General features: G+C 35.8%; 1 protein-coding gene and 1 long non-coding RNA gene across 2 annotated transcripts in view; both read right to left on the bottom strand.

The window, feature by feature from the left end:
• Positions 1–13,297, bottom strand: part of LOC144958159 (uncharacterized) — a 127,199-nt gene extending 113,902 nt beyond the window's left edge. Inside the window, exon 1 of the long non-coding RNA XR_013642373.1 lies at positions 13,235–13,297. This is a non-coding gene — a long non-coding RNA (uncharacterized LOC144958159). The remainder of the gene's footprint in view (positions 1–13,234) is intronic.
• The window catches only part of LOC144957478 (thrombospondin type-1 domain-containing protein 7B-like), a 447,754-nt gene that overhangs the window by 335,355 nt on the left and 91,936 nt on the right, over positions 1–20,463 (bottom strand). The gene's annotated exons all lie outside the window — the stretch shown is intronic.

The raw sequence follows: 20,463 nt of genomic DNA, 5'->3' as shown, positions 1-20,463 counted from the left end.
AACCCTAGCCCACTTTGCGACGCTACACTTCGGTGGACGCCGAGGTTATTCGAGTCTAACCTTGGAATAAACCCTAAAGAAAAGAATTCCTCTTATGGATTACCTTCGACGCAGGTAAGTTTAACAGAAAATGGCACGAAAGGTAAAGAGTTTAGGCCTTTAACATTTATTTACAAATATCGTCCTATAAAAGATATGACAAACGATACGTGTTCAAACTTGGAAGGAAGGTAGATTGTTGAAGTACTATCATGTTATTCACCCCCTCCCTCAACGCAGTCTGATGTCGGGGTGATTTTACAAGCTGAAAGTTGACATTGTAATCCAAAAACATAAAACTTGGCTTAGTTTTTATGTTTCATTTGGATTAATAAATGTATCTAGTTTCTTTAAATTTTTTTTTAGAACGTGAGCATTTATATGACACAATATCCTCTAAAAGAGCTCAAAGCACTTTCTTTATAAGGTATCTCTGACCAACAGCAACATGTAAAATATAGAACGAGAAATGACGCCTGTTAGGCGATATTACAATTTTTCTTTCCGACAGAGACAACGATGTCAACAGCCAAGTACTCATTTTACACCTGAGTACAGGTAAGAGAATGTGAATAAAGAGCCTTTTCCAAGGACTCACTGAGCGAGGCTCGAACCCAGGATCCACAGATCCGAAAGCGAGTGTCATACCAAAATATTCTTTTAGTGGGATCTTTTATGATGTTTCCTTCTCTTTCCCACTAAAAGAATGCCTGCATTCCACAACGCCAAGATGTACTGGGTTTCCTCAAATCGCCTCTTAACAGGACATGACAGAACTGCATCAAATAATATGTGCAGATGGAAACTGGAGAACAGTGATCCCTGACGGAAATGTCAGGCAGCTCCAGAGACCAGCGATCACATTTTTCTCCACTGTCCAGTAACTAAACTTGAAGGTGGATATGAAACGGTTCTTAAGGCGGAGGAAGGCTTTCGAAGCTGGGTTGCCGAAATGAATTTGGAGGTGTAGCCATACGCTACTACTACTACTACTACTACTACTACTACTACTACTACTACTACTACGCTACTGCTACTACTACTACTACTACTACTACTACTGCTGCTACGACGACTACTACTACTACTACTACTACTACTACTACTACTACTACTACTACTACCAAAGATCACATTGCCGCACAAGGTACTATAAACTAAAATGTTACGATACAGACGATTTTTACTCAACTCACTCAATCCTAGAGATTTTTGCTACTTTTCATAATTGGAAAAAATGTATTAAAATGAGCATGTACATAGATATTTCTATCCAATTCCTATTAACATGTAAAAGTGAAGAACATTCGCTTTGATCGTACGCCTATAATTTGTAGCAGGAAAATGTAATGAATAGGCATGGGGTAAAAGTAACCCAAAGCATACTACGGATATAGTCGGTGTTAGGGTGGAGTGAGTTAAATAATTAACTGCCGTACTCTGAAATAAAAAAACACGTATATTTAAAAATTTGGCCCGAAAACTCGTCTTTCAATTGTAAATCGATTTTTATTACCCTCATCTTGGCGAAACCTTTTAAACCTGGGACCGCGCGAGGTTTGAAACTGATTTAAAATGTGTTGTAATTTACCATGCATTTTAGAGTCTTTCCATTACAACAATAAGTCCTTAACAATTTGGCTTAACAGACATGCAAATAAAAACAAAGTATACATTGATGTAAATAGTTATTTTTGGACTATATAAGAATATCTTTTGTCATTTTTTACGACAGAACAGGATATCATGAAAAGTACGAAAAGAAATAGAATTTAAATCGATATTTGAAACATTGATCCAACAAAAATGGAATCTAGATCGATATTTGAAACATTGATACAACAAAAATGGAATCAATATCGATATTTGAAACATTGATACAACAAAAATGGAATCACTATCGATATTTGAAACATTGATACAACAAAAATGGAATCAATATCGATATTTGAAACATTGATACAACAAAAATGGAATCAATATCGATATTTGAAACATTGATACAACAAAAATGGAATCAATATCGATATTTGAAACATTGATACAACAAAAATATCCATAAGACATTTTTTTTAAAAATCATTCTAAGTAAAGGCAAACTGACATGCATAAGCCGTTTATATTTTTAATCTATGAATTCGTCAAATCCCGGCGTTAATTCTATTTTATAGACTCGTGTCACAGCTGTGTCAACGCTAAGCTATCTGCAATGTGGGCTGTTACGAGAAGAGACAAAAATGAGTCTTACGGCTTGGAAAAAATAAATACGGACTTAACTGACTGTATTACTTCTTATTTTTCACAATTTGAAATCTGTTGTATGTCTGTTAATTATTATGGACATCATTTGGAATGTTTGTATCGCTTTTTGCCAAATACTTCATAGTTGGAAGGAAGCAAATATTACACAGAGAGGAAAAATCAACAAGAAATGAAGTAAGAAATTGCCGGTCGCCGGTTCGAGCCCCCCCCCCCCCCCCCCCCCCCCCCCCCCCCGCCGCGAAATTTTTATTCTCTATTGTCTTCTGGCACATTCCTACTCAATTCATTTCTTGTTAGTAGCTTTTTAAAGATTCTTGAGTTACTGGTATGAGGGAAAGAAATATACCTACCTACAGTTTCCAAAAATACTGCCGTTTATATCATAAATATATTTTTTCAGGTCAAAAGGGGATGATAAACCTGTCTTAAAACTAGTTGGGAAGATTCAAGTTTTTCGTGATTGCTCTTTCAGTGATAGATGTGCGGAGAAAGATAGCACCAAGCCGGACTAGATGCAAAGGATTTAATGTCGACGGCCTATTATACTCCAGCCGGCGTAAAGGGCAAAGGTAATTTAGACAGTAACAGATGTGATAAGCTCATCAATGCAAGAATTTAACCCCCTCCTTACCACCCATAGGAAAATCGTCACATTCGTTACGATGCAGCCAACGTTTTTGTCATTCAAATTTCTTTTGTACCTCATAATATTTATTTGAACAAAAGCGTTTGCTATAGTTAAAGAATATTAACACGGTGTTGAAGAGCTCGTTTAGCAGAGAAAAAATATGAATAGCAAGACCTAACAGATTTTGTGTTTGAGTGAAATAAATATATTTTTGTATAGGTTGGGTGTGAAGTTTTGGGGAGAATCCGGGAAATGGTCGGTAAGGAGAGAGTTCAATTCGAGATAGGAGGCAGATCTAGCCTATACACTAATTTGGGAATTTTGCCCTCTAATTGTTTATTAGATTTTGATTCAATCCATTATAACATGTTTGACTATATCCTTTTTCTAAATATGCCGGTAAAAGCATTATAAACCAGACATATATGCTAAGAAAATGGCTAAACTGACAAGACTCTCATGTTATACCACGGCAAAACATTCTCGTCTGTTTTGCTAAACATAGCATCAGCCAATTTCAACACAATTATTTGGCAGTGCATCTATCTGAGCTACCAAGACGTTTCAGCATTTTATCATCTAGGTAAACATACGAAGTGTTTTCTTTCAGCAAGAAAAGTCTTATCTTAGATGGGATAATAAGTCACGTGTTGAATGCGTTAGAAAGGAGAACAGTTGGACGAGGCTCAAACCGTTTTCGAATAAATCATAAACAAACAAAGATTAACCAAGTTGACAAGCACAGTTAATTTTTTTTGATAAACCCTTCATGACAGACAGCGTGTACATCAATAAGTCCAATTAGACGACAGCAGCACGCCATCAAACCGACGACAGGAAATGAAACCGTAGTTGTCATGGCTTCTGAAATGGTGTGTCTGGCATGCTTCCTTCACACTTTTTCAGCACTCTTGCCTTGCATGGTACTGTTTCATAATATACCCTTTTCCAGGTACTAACCCCCTCCTTACCAACTATAGGAAAATCGTCACATTCGTTACGATACAACCAACATTTTTCTTATTCAAATTTCTTTTGTACATCATAACATTTAGAGAACATGAACAGTGTGCTGTAGAGTATCTAGATGTTTTGCTAAAGAAGTTATGCATCGGAAGAACTTTACAGCTATTGTTTTTGAGTGATGAAAATATATTTTTGTGTTTGTTGGTTGTGAAGTTTTGGGGAAAATCCTGAAAATGTCTGGTAAGGAAAGAGTTAATCTTACACCAGTGCCTGCTCATAAATGTGTTACTTTGTTATCACTCCTGTAGGATATTACTACTGGATTGCTCCTCTTTTGTACAGGACAAAATAGAAGTCTAAACAAAAGTACTTTTCCCCAAGACCTTAAAACACCCATGGATCCCACGTGAAGTACAATAGGGATCATTTTATTGACAATTTGGACACAGGAGACACAATAAACAGAAAATGTTCATTCTTTTTGAATGAAATCTAAATGTTCGAAGTCAAATAATATTGTCATTATCCTTATCAGCGGGATGATTCACGTAAAAATATTTGGCACAAATCATTCAGATTTAGGTAAATGGCAAAATAAATCAAATTTAAATGAGTCAACAAAAGTATATCAGATATTTTTTGGATTCAGATGAGGCCGAATTAATCCCTGAAGAACTAAGAAATACTGCAGTACTAAAGTCACAACAAGATCTTGACAGCCTCAAAACTCTGGTCCAGGAACAATTAACAACATGGGTGGAGAGAGCAGCTATACTTATCGACCATGACTGAATCACACAATTCTCAGCAAGCGCCATTCGGACTGCGAAGCTTACTACTACTGCTACTGCTACTGCTGCTGCTGTTGCTGCTGCTACTGCTACTACTACTACTACTACTACTACTACTACTACTACTACTACTACTACTACTACTACTACTACTACTACTACTACTTCTACCACTACCACTATACAAAAGGAAGCCGTGGCCAACAGCTTAACATGTTGCACGAGACACGAGTCAAAACGCCTGTTAAGAGATACTACAATTTTTTGAGTAAATTGTTTGTCACTCAAGGAAAGAACGCTAGTGGAGGATGGACGATCCTTTTTTAGAAACATCCCAACACTCTGGAACAAACTTCCAAAAGAAACCCGGCATTCTTCATAGGAATATATGTTTAAAAATCATCTTAAGGCTTTGTTATTTTGCAAATTGAATTGTTGATGCCCATGTAAAGTGCTCTGAGCACTTCCTTGTGATGTGGAAGAACGCTCAACAAGTATAATGATATATTATTATTATTATTATTATTATTATTATTATTATTATTATTATTATTATTATTATTATTATTATTATTATTATTATTATTATTATTATAAAAGAATCTTTTCTTGATGTGTTTTTGAACTACCAAGTATCCGAGCATATCATAACTGTAGCGTAACCCTTCTGTTTGTTGTCTTATGAAAGCCACATGGGTCACATTCATAGCGAATTAAGGAAGGCTAAGGTCGCATTCCATTCATTGATCAGACAAAACTGTTAATGGTATGCTGAGTAAAACGCTGCCAGTTCTACAACCGCAGGATCAGCAGTAACCAGGAACTTTAAGGTTGCAACCTTAGGGTGTCTGCCGTCTGTTTAAGAGATGTGTTTAAAACTGATATTCTCTCTGGTTGTCTAAATGCGCCCCCCCCCCCTCCCCCCCCCCCCCATGACATTTTATATAGCTCAAAGTATTCACTAAACGTGCTCAAAACGCTTTACAAGGAGTCCCTGACTAACAGCAATACTTATCGTGTAGGAAGAGACATGAAGCCTGTGAAACGATATTACAATTTTTTTTCCACCAGAGCCAACGCTGTTAACAGCCAGGCACTAATTTTACACCTGAGTACGGTGAGAGAATGAGAGTAAAGAGCCTTTTCCAAAGACTCAACTGTGCGCCGAGCAAGGCTCGAACCCAGGGCGAGTGTCATACCACAAGACCAAGCCGCACAAATAAAAAGAATAGAAAACGAGCTGAATTATGTCAACTGCATTCATTCTATTCGATATGAAATAAATATATAGGTCTAATACAATGTATTGAGCAGATCTCCCCCTACCTTGGTCAACTGCGCTTTACGCATAGTTCATATGAGAAATATAAGGAAATTAAATGTTAAAAATGTCGATGATCTATCTCCGGCGCAGCGTGGCTCAGCTGTACGGTCTTTGCTTCGTACCCGATAGGTACCGAGTTCGATCCAGGTACACAGTTTGATCACCCGCTACTGCGATTTCAATCTTTCCTTGGAATAGACGCTTGAGACAATTTTCCCCTATGGGAAAATAAACGGAATTTTATTTTATTTATTTATATTTTATTGAGTTATGCTGATACGAATGGGATATGACGAAAGTGATTTTGAAATATTAAGGAAAAGTTAATCTGAAATATTCTGTCTTTAGTCTAGATTTAAAGCACTCAAATAGTTTGAGCGTTTGTGGTAAAGACTGAAAGAGAATATCAGATTGATGGTTGTCACAAATTTTCTGGTAAAGACTGAGAGAGAATTTCAGATTGATGGTTTGTCATAAAGTTAAATGCACTTTCAGATAAATACAAAGAAGTCCTTTCAAATACAATAGCCAACATAATTCCCTGTCGGTCTGATTGCTTCGGGTGATATGCAAGTAGCAAAGATGCTGGCTATGTATTCAACCTTATATAAAGCCTCACATTGACCAAAAAAATAACGTCAAAATGCCAGTCTTTGGCCATAAAAGAAACCAAATCGTGAGGTGTATTCAATAGTTCAACCAATGGGATCACTTGTTTCACTAGGCGGTGCAAAAACCAAATAATGACGTCAAAATGCCAGTCTTTTTGGGTTTCCGTGTCAGGCCGTAGCCATCATTATGTTAGAGCCTGATACTGAAATCCAAAAGGACAGGCAGTTTGACGTCATTATTTGGTTTTTGTGAGTTGTCGTTAGTAGAGCTCATGGAAACAAGTTATTTCATTGGTTGAACTATTGAATGCAACTCACGATTTGTTTTCTTTTGTGGCAAAAGACTGGCATTTTGACGTTATTTTTTGGTCAGTGTCAGGCCATAACTTTACGATGGCGACGATTCAACCAATAGAAGAAATCACTGTTTGAAAATTGATGCCATGCGTTCAGATAAAATACTCACACTATCCACCAGCCTAATTAAGCAAACCAACAGCACCAAAAAAAAACCCGGCGTGACCTTTCACGTTTATAGTCTGATTGATTGATTTTAGTGAGAACGAATCATCCAAATTGCGGTCTAAAATCAATAACAAAGAGTTAAGTGAGGTCAACATCGTCAGAGTTACATTCCGTGAGTACAGATGAAACGAATTTGACGTCACTCAGACCTTTGTTGTTGTTTTTATTTTTTTGAGACAGCCATTTTAAGGATTAGTTCTTATTTAATTTTATAAATCAGACTCAGACTATATATAGTATGCGCTTGGCTAAGAAGCTCACAACATTGTCATCCAGGAGTATAACGGACCAACACACAAAACAATGTGTAACCTTGAACTATTATAGACTGGATAATACTATAGTTAAGTGAGAATTACTCATAAACGTGGATGGCAAAAAGACCCGAGTGACGTCAACTTCGTTCTATCTATAGTCATTTAATGTTTGTGTTGTGTGTTGGTACTTTATATAAGGTACTATAAGGCTGGCGAATGTTGTGAGTACTTTATCTAAACGCGTGGTTTTAAATCATATATGTACAAAAGTTATATAAAACTCGAGAGGACTAATTTTTCATCAACGAAGCTATTATTCATCCCATCAGACTACGTCCACTTAGTTCTCATTGGTTACTCTTAAAACAGAAAAGTGAGCTCATACGGTAGAGTCACGCTCTCCCCGACCAGGCGGAGTTGTCGTACCAGTAAGTCGCAGGTTCAAACCCCCATCACCGCCGCGAAAATTTTTATTCTCTATTGTGTTCTGGCACTTTCCTATCTCGTGTTACTCCTACTACCTATTTCTGTCTCGATTCCTTGAAAAGTATTTGTTTCCATCAAACACTTCCACGGTGTCATATTAAGTTGCGAAGATAATTTTGACTCCGGTGTCTGAGAATTCACTCCGGTGATACCGGATACCGGAATACCGGCTAGTTGTTCTTGCTAATTCATTTACTAAATCAAAGTCTATTTTATGGCACTTGTGAAATTAATAATTTTGGGTGATACAGGAAACCGGAATACCGGTTAGCTGTTCTTGCTAATTCATTTACTATATCAACGTCTATTTTATGGCACAAGTCTCTCCGATGATACCGGATACCGGAATACCGGCTAGTTGTTCTAGCTAAGCCATTTACTATAATAAAGTCTATTTTATGGCACATGTGACAAATATAAAATTGTGTAAGCCACCGTTTCTGAACGTATCGGGGGGGGGGGGGGGGGGGGGGGGGAAATCAGGTGTGGAATAGTAAAGTGAAAGATATAACAATCAAAATTATGATTTTCTTTTTACTATGTGCGCCTTTGGGAAATGTATTTCTACTTAACCAAAACCTCATGAACATTGGCTATAATCTATAAATTCAGTTACTTATTTCAAAACTACATCAACATAAGGTTATAATGATTTTGAGCCCGTGGGTCACATTGAACTTATACAAGAAAAAAACCCGAGAAAGCTATTTTTTCATCAACGAAGCTATATTTCATCCCAACAGTCCATGTCCACTTATTCCCATTACTACCTATGTCTGTCTTGATTCCTAGACAAGTATTTTTCAACAACCACATCCACGGTGTCATATTTGCTAAGATAATATTGACTGCGGTGTCTGAGAATTCTCTTCTGTGATACCGGATACGGCTAGTTGTTCTTGCTAATTCATTTACTAAATCAAAGTCTATTTTATGGCACATGTGCCAAATATAATATTGTGTAAGCCACCGTTTCTGAACTTATCGGGGGGATCAGGTGTCGAATTGTAAATTTAAAGATATAATAATCAAAACTATGATTTTCTTTTTACTATGTGCTCTTTAGGAAAATGTATTCGTTTTTCCTAAATGAAATATTTCCATTTAACCAAAACTTCATGAACGTGTGTATATAATCTATAATTTCAATTACTCATATCAAAACCACAACGACAAAATATTATAGCCATTTTGAGCCCGTGGGTCACATTGAATTTATACAAGAAAAAAAAAAGGACCTGAGAATACTCATTTTTTTTCATCAACGAAGCTATTTATTTTCACCCCGCCACTGGTTACTCTTGCTAGCTATGTCTGTCTAGATTCCTAGACAAGTATTTCTCAACAAACACATCCACGGTGTCTATATTTGCCTAGACAATATTGACTGTGTTGTCTGAGAATTATCTTCGGAGATACCGGAGACCGGAAAACGGGCTATTTGTTCTTGCTAATCCATTCACTTACATAATACGTTTCAATGGATTGTGTAATGGCTTGCGGATAGTAAGAATTTCCTTCTGTAGGGGCATGTATTGAAAAGTTCTTTCTTTCTGTTTAGTGTGGCGTGTTGGGATTGTTTTTACTATGTGAAATTTCTCTTCTAGACACCGATAAGGGCCATTTTATTTTGTGTTCACTTTCTCTTTTACTAGATATTATTTAAAGCTTTCTTCTTGTTTGACAGGGGTCTTGCAGAGTTAATTCATTTTAATGGAGAGAAAGATAAAGGGAATAAAGTGAGTAAATGTGATTCATAAATAAGGGAACGACACAAAACAAACAACGACGTTTCGTAAATTTAAAGATATAATAATCAAAACCATACTTTTCTTTGACTATGTGCTCTTTCGGAAAATGTATTCATTTTTCCTAAATGAAATATTTCTATTTAACCAAAACTTTTTGAACGTGTGTATATAATCTATAATTTCAATTACTCATATCAAAACCACAACGACAAAATATTATAGCCATTTTGAGCCCGTGGGTCACATTGAATTTATACAAGAATTTTTTTTAAAACCCGAGAGGGCTATTTTTTCATCAACAAAGCTATAATTTCTCATCCCACCAGACCACGTCCACTTATTCCCATTACTTATTCCTACTACCTATTTCTGTCTAGAAGTATTTATTTCCCCGTCAGCAAACACATCCACGGTGTCATATTTGCGGAGATAATATTGACTCCAGTGTCTCCGGCGTTACAGAACACCGGCCTATCGACTAGTTGGTTTTTGCCAATTCATTTACGATATCAAAGTCTGTCTTAAGGCACTTGTGATATAGGCTATATAATATTGTGTAACTCACCGTTCCAGAACGGTGTTATGTAGGGGTGGATCAGGTGTCGAAGATTAAATTTGGGGCTAATATTATCAGGAAAACAATGTTTTTACACTTTTGATTTTCTGAGAATTTTTCCCTTTTTTTTTTCTAGATATAAAAATCTTTCTCCTTGCAGAGTTAAATTTAGTTTATTTGAGAACAAGACGTGCAGCTGTATTTTGGCTTTGAGTAGGTGACATTGTTATCATTCAGAGAGAACTGCAGCATCTTTTTGTTATATATCTAGTGACTTGAATAGAAAAATGCTTATCCTGTTTGGCTCACGGACAATACCCTAGGTGTTTGAAAGCCTCTTAATCTCTCTGGAGATTCTACCGATTCTAATATATTGCCTGAGAGTGTTAATGCATTTACTATCCTGGATAAAAAAGGATTTCTTATTAATCACTCACCATTGTATAGTTTACGTAGGTATTTCATAATTGTGCCCTCATGTACATTAAATTATTTCTTTGTTTGTTGCTTTAGGTCTCTTCCAACACAATTGAGGTTATATGAGAGACCGCTGAAACAAAAAAAAAAAAACAAAAAAAAAGCAATCTAACAAAAATAGTACAAATGTAAATCAAAATCATAACCTAAAGATATCATAAGCTAAATTATAAATAACCAAGAACAAACAGGCAGAAGATTTACAGAAAAAAAATATCCCCTGTCAAAATACAATCACAAACCAAAGAAGCAGGATAGGCTAGTAAAGAGAAGAAGAAACGACATCACTATCGGATCGTACACCCATGCGAACATCATAGGTATATGATTCAAGGGTGATGCTCCCATCCAACCACCCGCATTAAATTATTTCTACATCTTCACATAGATGATATTCGTTTAAGAAAACCACTCACCAGTTATACAAGCCAGATCAAGCGTAATAACACACAAAACTGTGTACCCCTACACGTTCAAGGTCTGATTTAGACAATTTAGTGCAAACTGGCGGTCTAAATCCAATTACAAAAGTGCTTTGTGACGTCATTCTTTACTTATACGGTATCTGCCTTTAAGCCATAGAAGATATTGGTTTTTTTTTATAAACATAAAATAGTAGTAGAAACATGGAGGAAAGCCCTTTTTGCTTTTGTAGCCAAAGAATTTTGAACAAATCGAATCGATAGGACTACCAAAAAAAAAAAGCTGAATTTAAAATCAAACGAAAAAAATACGATCTTTGATATTTTTGCAATATAAGAAATTGTAGCTACTTTTCCCATAACTATTAGAAATAACCCAACGTTTCATATTTATTGTGGATAGAGATCGACGTGCAAGTCTGACCCAATTCCTTATGGGCTCATTGTTGTGGTGGAAATCTCAATAAATGACGCAAAATATTGTTCATTACAACAATATTAAACTAGGCCCAAAGGTGGTTTCGAATGTCAGACCTGCATATTATATGTACACGTCGGTAGAGATCCAATTTCCAGTAATTAGTTCATCCCGACAAGAGCGTGCTCTACGACGGTGGGTCAAAATTGCTAAAAGATCAAACGAATCACCAGTTTTATGTTGACATTGGCACAAAAACGACTAACAAAATATAACATTGGCACAGAAATGGATCGAAACTGTCGCAAGTGGAGTCAAACATCGTTCGAAGAAAATAATAAACAAATAATTGACAAATAGACAATTCCATATCCGACGCTTTATGATAATAAAACAAATTACGAAAGCTGAATAAATATTTTCATAAACATATCTTTTTAAAACAGCGTAGCTCTTAGAAGATAATTTTATGCTTTTCTTTGGGGGTTGGGATTGGGGGGAGGGGGGGGGGGGTTCTGCATATTGTGCAAACAAACAAGGGTTCAAAATGTGATCAAAAAGTTACATGATTGTTGAACAACCTTGTTCAGACAACTGTAGGAATTTAAAATCGTTGCTTTGGTTTCCATTTCTATGAATTTGCCTTCAAAGAAAGTTGCCGTTTGGAGTAGATCGACAAAACCTCCTATCCATTTCGGCTATCAGTGAACGCAAAATGCCAAACTTATAGCTGATACCAACCAAAAAAATGACCTTAAAAGACAAGTTTTTGGCAAAAAAAGAAAACAAATCGTGAGTTGTATTCAATAGGTCAACCAATGGAATCACTCCTTTCCTTGAGTGCTTCTAACGATCACCACTAAGCGGTGCCCTAACCTAACAAATTACGTCAACAGATAAGTCCTAGTCGGTCCTAGTATCAGGCTATATAACACTGACCAAAACATTACGTCAAAAGACAAGTCATTGGCCGCAAAAGAAAACAAATCGTGAGTTGTACTCAATAGTTCAACCAATGGGATCACTTTTTCCTCGTAGCAACATTCACCCGCTGCCAAAGCTAAAAATGACGCAGTCAGCATACGTCCTTCGTAAGTTAGGCCTGACACTGACCAAAAAATGACGTAAAAAAATCTATTTTGCTCAAAAACAAACAAATCGTGAGTTGTATCAATATTCAACCAATGAATACTTGTTTCCATTGAGCCTACTAAGACAACTCACAAAACAAATAATGACTCAAAATGCAGTCCTTGAAGGTCCTAACATAACGTTCAACTTATAGCCATGTACACAATAGAGCCCACAGTTTGACGTCAGTTTCTATCTTTGTGAACCGTCTAGTGAGTTGTCGTGAGTAGAGCCCAAGGAAACAAGTGATTCAATTAGTTGAAGTACTGAATACAACTCACGATTTGTTTTCTTTTGTGGCCTAAGACGTGTCTTTTGACGTAATTTTGCGTCAGGCTATGAGTTGACGGCTACCGTCCTAGCTTCACTTAACGATGGCGACTGTCGGAGCATGAGACTTGTATTTTGAGATCATTTTAGGTGTGTTCACAGCCTGGTGGGTTGTCTTTAGTAGTGATCAAGGAAACAACTAACTGATCCCATCGGTTGTACAATACTGAATACAAGTCAGGTTCACCACAGCGGTGAACTAAAATCAGGGACATGCGAAGCAGTTCTTTTCTTAAAATATCAAAATGTCATTAACTTACCGAATTAAGTCTTTTAAACAATCAATAATCTTGCAGATCTCCATAAAATCCAATGCAATTGTCCTGAAAAGAAAGAGGGAGATAAATATTAGAAAACAAATTGGCAAATAAACAGATCTTTGTGGTGGGAAAAAAACAACATCTGTGAAGCTTCGTCTCAGAAACTTGAGCTCTCGCTTTTTAAAAACTTAAGCTTTTATATTTCTTTAAATTGAGATTTGTATAGTATCATAGTCTCAAAGCGCTTACAGGTCTTGTAAGTTTTTGTGGCCATCCGGCGTTTATGAAATTTTCCACTGAACACTGTTTAACCGTACTTTTTAAACGTCATGGAGACAACATTGTGTGTTAGAGTTCCGTAATAACTATGCGCGATGGCCAAGCTTATGAAGCTTCTTACCAAGACAAATACAACATAGGCAATAGCCACTAAATGTGCTAAAAGCGCTTTACAAGGGGTCCCTGGTCAACAGCAACATATAACATGTAGGACGGGACATGATGCCTGTTAGGCGATATTACAATTTTTCGGACAAAGACATCGCTGTTTAACGGCCAGGTACTCATTTTACACCTGAGTACGGTGAGAAAATGTGAGTAAAGAGCCTTTTCCAAGGAATCAACTATGCGCCGAGCTCGAGGCTCGAAACCAGGACCTTCCGATCCGAAAGCGAGTGTCATACCACTAGACCACAAAGTCACACAAGAGCAATAGCCACTAAATGTGCTCAAAGCGTTATGCAGAAGGATCCCCAACAACGACTCTTAACATGAAGGACGGGGCATGACGAGGAAAAAAACATATTTCAATTAAATACGAGGCTGAGTCAAAAAGAAATTGGACAAAATAAATCTCCTACTGAGTTCATTTTTTTCCATATGACGCATAATATATCTATATCATATTATTGATTATAAATTTATATCGATAGGTAAATTTTGGAAATTTTTTAATTCCGTTAAATTTTGAATAAATAAATTATGGCAGATAAAAATGGATGCTCCTATGGATGTCCGTTAGAGACAGAGAGCTGCCATTGAATTGACTGAAATTTCATATTTCTGATGATTTTAACTCCAAATTCCCTTTCCGGGACCTGGTTGATCCCGACTTTAACCGTTCTGAGGAATTAGGTCACATTTTTAGAAACGAACCTCACTGCACTGTCAGAAAACTCCTCCTTCAAATAAAGATAACGATAAAATGAATAATATTTGCAAACTGTCACGATTGAAATGAAATTCATCACGGCCGTTAAAGAGTTATAAAATAAAATGTCTGATAATCGCCTCGTAAAGAAAGAAATTCTATTTGATCGTGGAGGTAAATAATTATAGACATCTGTCATCTTGCATGTCTATTCAGATTGTTCCGTTTTGTTTCGTTTCTTTCTTTTTTTTTGCTTTTATTTTGTTTTTGGTTTTTGGGTTTTTGTTTTAATGATTTCTTTTGTGGGGAGGGGGGGGGGGGGTGTGTGTTTTTTTCTAGATTTGTTTTTTGTTTTTTTTGTTTTTTAATGTTTTTTGTTCTTTTTATTTGTTTTCTTTTTGTTTTGTTTTCTTTTGTTTTGTTTTTTTTTTGTTTGTTTTTTTTGTTGTTTTTTTTTTTTTGTTTTGTTTTTTTTTTGGGGGGGGGGGGGGGGGGGGGGAGGGGGGGGGGTAACCCGTTAACTGCCATACTCTTAATAGACAAGTATTTAAAATTTGGCCAGAAAACTCGTCCTTCAACAATCTATCGATTTACATAGCCCTCATCTTTACAAAAATTCTCAAGCCTGGGACTTTGGGAGGTACCAGGTTTAAAAGTGCTTTACTCAAGGACATAACATTACGATCGGAATTTTTTTTCACGATAACTGTCACCTATTAGGTCACTGACCATGATTAACTTTTCTTGATTGTGTGACAAGACGAGTAATCTTTTGAAGGTTTTTTTTTAAAAATAAGATTATTGTGAAGTCTGTTGGAAATTCCCGTTTCTTTTTTATGTAGGTAGGTATTAAGTCCAATTAAAATGGATTTTTGGTTCAATCACAGTTGGATTTTGGGCTTATTATGGTTTCCAATATAAAGCCCTAAAGGCTTACCCTTCAGTAATACGACATAATATGAAAGTTAGAGGAATTATCATACAGTATATTACGATTGAGTGGCCCGACATCGGAAATGCCTTATAATATTACTATGTGTGGCTATGTGGCCTTGTGGTATAACCACACGCTTTCTTGATCCGAAGGTCCAGAGTTCAATAATCGCTCGGCGCATAGTTGAGTCATTGGAATACGCTCTTTATTCACATTCTCTCGTGTAAAATGAGTGGCTGGCCTTTAACAGCGTTGTGTACGTCGGAAAAAAATTGTAATATGCATCGCCTAACAGGCGTCATGTCGCCTCGTTCTACATGTTACATGTTGTTGTTGGTCAGGGACCCCTTGTTAAGCGCTTTGAGCAGATTTAGTGGATATTGCCCTATATAAAAAGCTCAACTATTATTATTATTATTATCATCATCATCATTATTATTATTATTATTATTATTATTATTATTATTATTATTATTATTATTATTATATTATTATATATTATTATTATTATTATTATTTATCATTATTATTATTATTATTATTATTATTATTATTATTATTATTATTATTTATTATTACTATTATTATTGTTATTATTATTATTATTATTATTATTATTTATTATTATTATTATCATTATTATTATTTATTATTATTATCATTATTATTATTATTTTTGTTATTATTATTATTATCATTTATTATTATTTTTATTCATTATTATTCTTCTTATTATTATTTATTATTATTATTATTATTATTATTATTATTATTATTATTATTATTATTATTATTATTATTATTATTATTATTATTATTATTATTATTATTATTATTATTATTATCATTATTATTACAATGTATAATTTCTGAATAGAGTGGATCCTGGGTTCAGTTACACTAAAATTTGACTTTATTTTAATATGACGGTGTCCTATTGAAAGCTAAAAACGATTGACCACTAGCTAGTGCACGACGCAATACGATATTAGAGGAATTCTGATAATATAGTAGTTTCCGTTTAATTCCCGGTTGTCGGAAATCCCTTATAATCTTATTATGAATGATGTCCAATGTGAGTGGAATTTTGATTCAATTACAGTACAGTGATGAATGTCGATTTTTTTAAGGTTTCCTTTCAAATGCTCAAAATATTATTATGTCGCCCACAAGGAATTTTGATACTCTTCGCAGCACAGTCCAGCTTAGATAGGAGGAATTACGTTGTTTGAAAACTTTTTGAACAAAATTGAGAATTATGCCTTAGGGCGTAAAAGGTAATGAGAAGGAAAGGGTGGGAGAAGAAGAGAGATTAGAAAGAGAGAAAGAAAGAGAGAGAGAGAGAGAGAGAGAGAGAGAGAGAGAGAGAGAGAGAGAGAGAGAGTCAGAAAGAGAGAAAGATAGATCGATAGATATATAGATAGATCGAAAGATACATAGACAGATAGATAGAAAGATAGATGGATAGATAGATAGATAGATAGAGGGAGAGGGAGATTTATAAAACGGGAGAGGGAGAGAGTCATAGAGAGAGAGACATTGAGAAAGAGAGAGCTAGAGAGAATAATATAAGATTCTTGAACTTAGGGTGTTTTTTTTTTTTAATGTAAATGATCTAAACTGCATCATATTCAAAACGTCTCGGACCCCAAAGACTTCAAACGATAAGAAATGTTTGAGTTATACGTACACTGTTGAAATCGTATTTATACCCCACCAAAACCTTTAGATAATAACCCTAAATTCCATATTTGTCACAGTGAATGACATAATCAGTCGGATGGTGAAAAGGTTTTAATTGATATATTGCCAAGTTTAGTTAGAAGGTCAAATTCTATCAAAAATTAATTCTTGTCATAAATGATTAAATCAACCCTTTTTTGACATCTTCGAGAAATATCAAAGCTTAATTTCACTTCTAGATTCAGATATTTCTTTTACAGCTAGTTAATCTGAAAAAGTATGAAATTTGAGAAAAGTTGTTGGATACCTTTCCCACACATCTGACCGTAACTTCATGAAAAATCACCCGAGTTACTTCAAATAAAGATTAAATACTCAGGTGAAAATATTCTCTCAGAAATTGCAAAAAATGCAAATTCAAAAGTTTTCACCTTCCGACTGATTATGTCATGCACTGACCAATTTGTCTTTCAAGTCAAATTCCAGCACCGAGCTCAACCCGACATAATACCCGGTTTGAGGCCCTGGGTTAAATTTTACATTTCAGCTTATTAAGAATTTAACCTTGAGCTTTTATTTTATAGGGCAATCTCCACAAAAAGTGCTCAAAGGGGTCCCAATCCAACAGCAACAATTTACCTGTAAGACGAGACATGCCGGATTTTAAGCGATATTGTAAAAGACAACGCTGTTAACGGCCAGGTACTCATTTTACATCTGAGTACTGTAAGAGAATAATATGAGTAATGAGCCTTTTCCTGAGGCTCAAAGGGGGGAATCGAACACAAGACCCTTCGATTGGAAGGCGAATGGCATACCACTAGACCACATCGCCCTACAATTCTTCTTCGTAAACTAAAATTAAATTGCATATTTTTCATATTTCTGACTAAATAAATTATTCAATATTAACCAGTGTCCTAGAAAATTTATGATTTTTTATAAAATAGAGAGAAATAAGTAAATATCATAATCCTAACCCCCCCCCCCCCCTCCCACTTACCCCCCCCCCCCCCCCCCTTAACCCAAACACACGAACACCACTTTGCTCTATGCTTGGCACAATTCCACGATCTTTTCTCATGGCGCGTGCGTGATGCATCCTTCAGTCTAACGAACTCTATACGATAAAGATGTTTTTTTACGTCGCCATCTTATTGAGTGAAGGCATTAGCGTGCAGTCAGGCGTGATTACGATGCCAGGTACGATACAACACAATATAGCAATCCAACGGTAAAGTGACGTATTTTAAACATTTCTTGTATATCATTTGACTCTTCGCCTCAAAGCGGTATTCAGTCGGGTTAGTTCAGATGTTGACGATTGAATTTATAACCAGAAATATTGGACGTGTTGAGTTTATACTATTTATTGAGGAGAATGGATACCATATTTTAAGGTGCTAATGCCAACAATTTATATTTTTGACCAGTTTAACATTAAATTCCTCGTTCCGACACAGTACCGTTTTGAGACGATTGGTCACATTTAACAATGTGAAATTGAATGTAAGCTTCAATTGAATATACGAAAACAGATAAATATATGGACGTTTCGGGTTTCCTCTTTATCAACAAAACAGGATGAATGAAACACTACAGAAGAATGAGATATTGTTGTAGTGACGTTGTTTCGTCCACATTATCTGTTTTCGTATAATATATTCAATTGAAGCTTACATTCGGTCACAAGGTGCGTTCGCAACTCGCAATGGATGCGAAGGCCGCTTATGACCTTAAAGTGTGGAGAGGTAGACGTGGACGTTACAATCACCAACAGAACACCGTATCTGACAAGAGAGCCATAATTATTTATTTAAAGTAAAAGAAAGGGGAACAGCTCATAGTTATTGAGCAAAACAGAATAACATTGCATATATTGACAGGAAAAATCAAAAGTACATACAAGTAAAAAGTAGTAATGCAATATAAAATTCATGTAAGTTTTAACCAAAATAAACTATACTTCACCCAGGTTCCAACCGTTTCATTAATTCCCACTAATAATGAAATTATTAATTACAGATAGGGTCAAAATAAACTGTTCATATTCCGAAAGGAGAATAAAATTAATTACAAAATTGTTCACACAGGGTGCGGTGTTCCAGCCTGTTCAAATCCAAAATTGTTCCAAAATAAAACACATAGATCGAGTGTTACTTCCTCATCTTTACAAACATTACATTGTATTTTGTTCATATTTCTCAAAAATTATATTGTTCAAAAGGGTTCAAAACACGTTTACCGGGCGCGATGTCCTTGCCCCGTCAAAATTACAAAGTTCAAAGATGCAAACGCATTTACCGGGCGCTATGTCCTAGCCCCGTCAGCTCTTCACTATATTAGAAGATAGATATAGATATATTAGTAAAAATGAAATTAACATAGACACAATGATAGCGTAAGTGATCAATTAGTATTTACTTAAAAATAATTCATTTAACTAAGGTCACCGTCTCAATTTTAACACATTTAACTCATTGAATTAATTATTCAATAAAACATTAAAACTTTATATTATTCTAAACTTTAAGATAAGTGAAATAATTTTACGATATTAATCACTTAATCACTTGATGATTACTCAGCACATCAAAACAATATTATAAATTTATATAATCTCACCGAGCACAAATTACAAAAACACAATATCGCTTAGAGCCCATAACCGGGTACGATATACAAAATGCTGGCCATATTAGGCCCACTTCGGCTACAACACAGCCTAAAACACAATGCTGGCCAACACACAGGCCCAACACATATCGCCTGAGAGCCCATATTCGGGTGCGACATAAAATACTGGCCACTTTGGGCCCTTTTCACTGTGGCTTCAACATAGCCAAACAGAATTCCAGCAAACACACAGGCTGTACAGGTCGTTCTTCTTCGACCTCAAATCGCAGACTGCCAGTTGAACATCGACCCAAGCCGAAACATAGGACAGGGTATCTAACGGTATCTCAAAGTATCTCGGTTGATGCATAAGATTGATGAGGGTGTCTTAACACTGATGGAACATGATAACCCTCCGTTCTTTCATTGCCTTCATAGTCTACACCACCCACGGCGAATACAAGGGGGTCCCTATTCCAACACCCATCCTACACTCATAAATCATTTAATTATATGGGTTTGATTCTACCCGAGACCTTGGTGGGTAGGACAACTATCTCCCTTTGTTACCTAGAAGGCATTTCTTTACATCACTCCCCACTGGAGGACAAAAATCCCAAATTTTTGATCAAAACTAAGAAATGCCTGACCACTAAGGCAGCCGAGACAAAAAGTCTGGACCATGATTGTCCGAACCTTTCACAGACATCAACCGAAAACGATACTGGTGGAGCAACAGTGACCATCTCATCAGACGACCATTTTCTGACTTGGCTTTGTTGAGATACAACAAAGGAGCGTGGTCAGTCTCCACAATGAATTCTCTGCCCATAAGAAAGCTGTTCA

The sequence above is a fragment of the Berghia stephanieae genome, chromosome 12, assembly GCF_034508935.2.
Source record: "Berghia stephanieae isolate SIO BIC M18660-M18661 chromosome 12, UCSD_Bste_1.3, whole genome shotgun sequence".
NCBI classification, from domain to species: domain Eukaryota; kingdom Metazoa; phylum Mollusca; class Gastropoda; order Nudibranchia; family Aeolidiidae; genus Berghia; species Berghia stephanieae.
The sequence above is the reverse complement of the archived record's forward strand: the minus strand, read 5'-3'. Positions and strand labels throughout refer to the sequence as shown.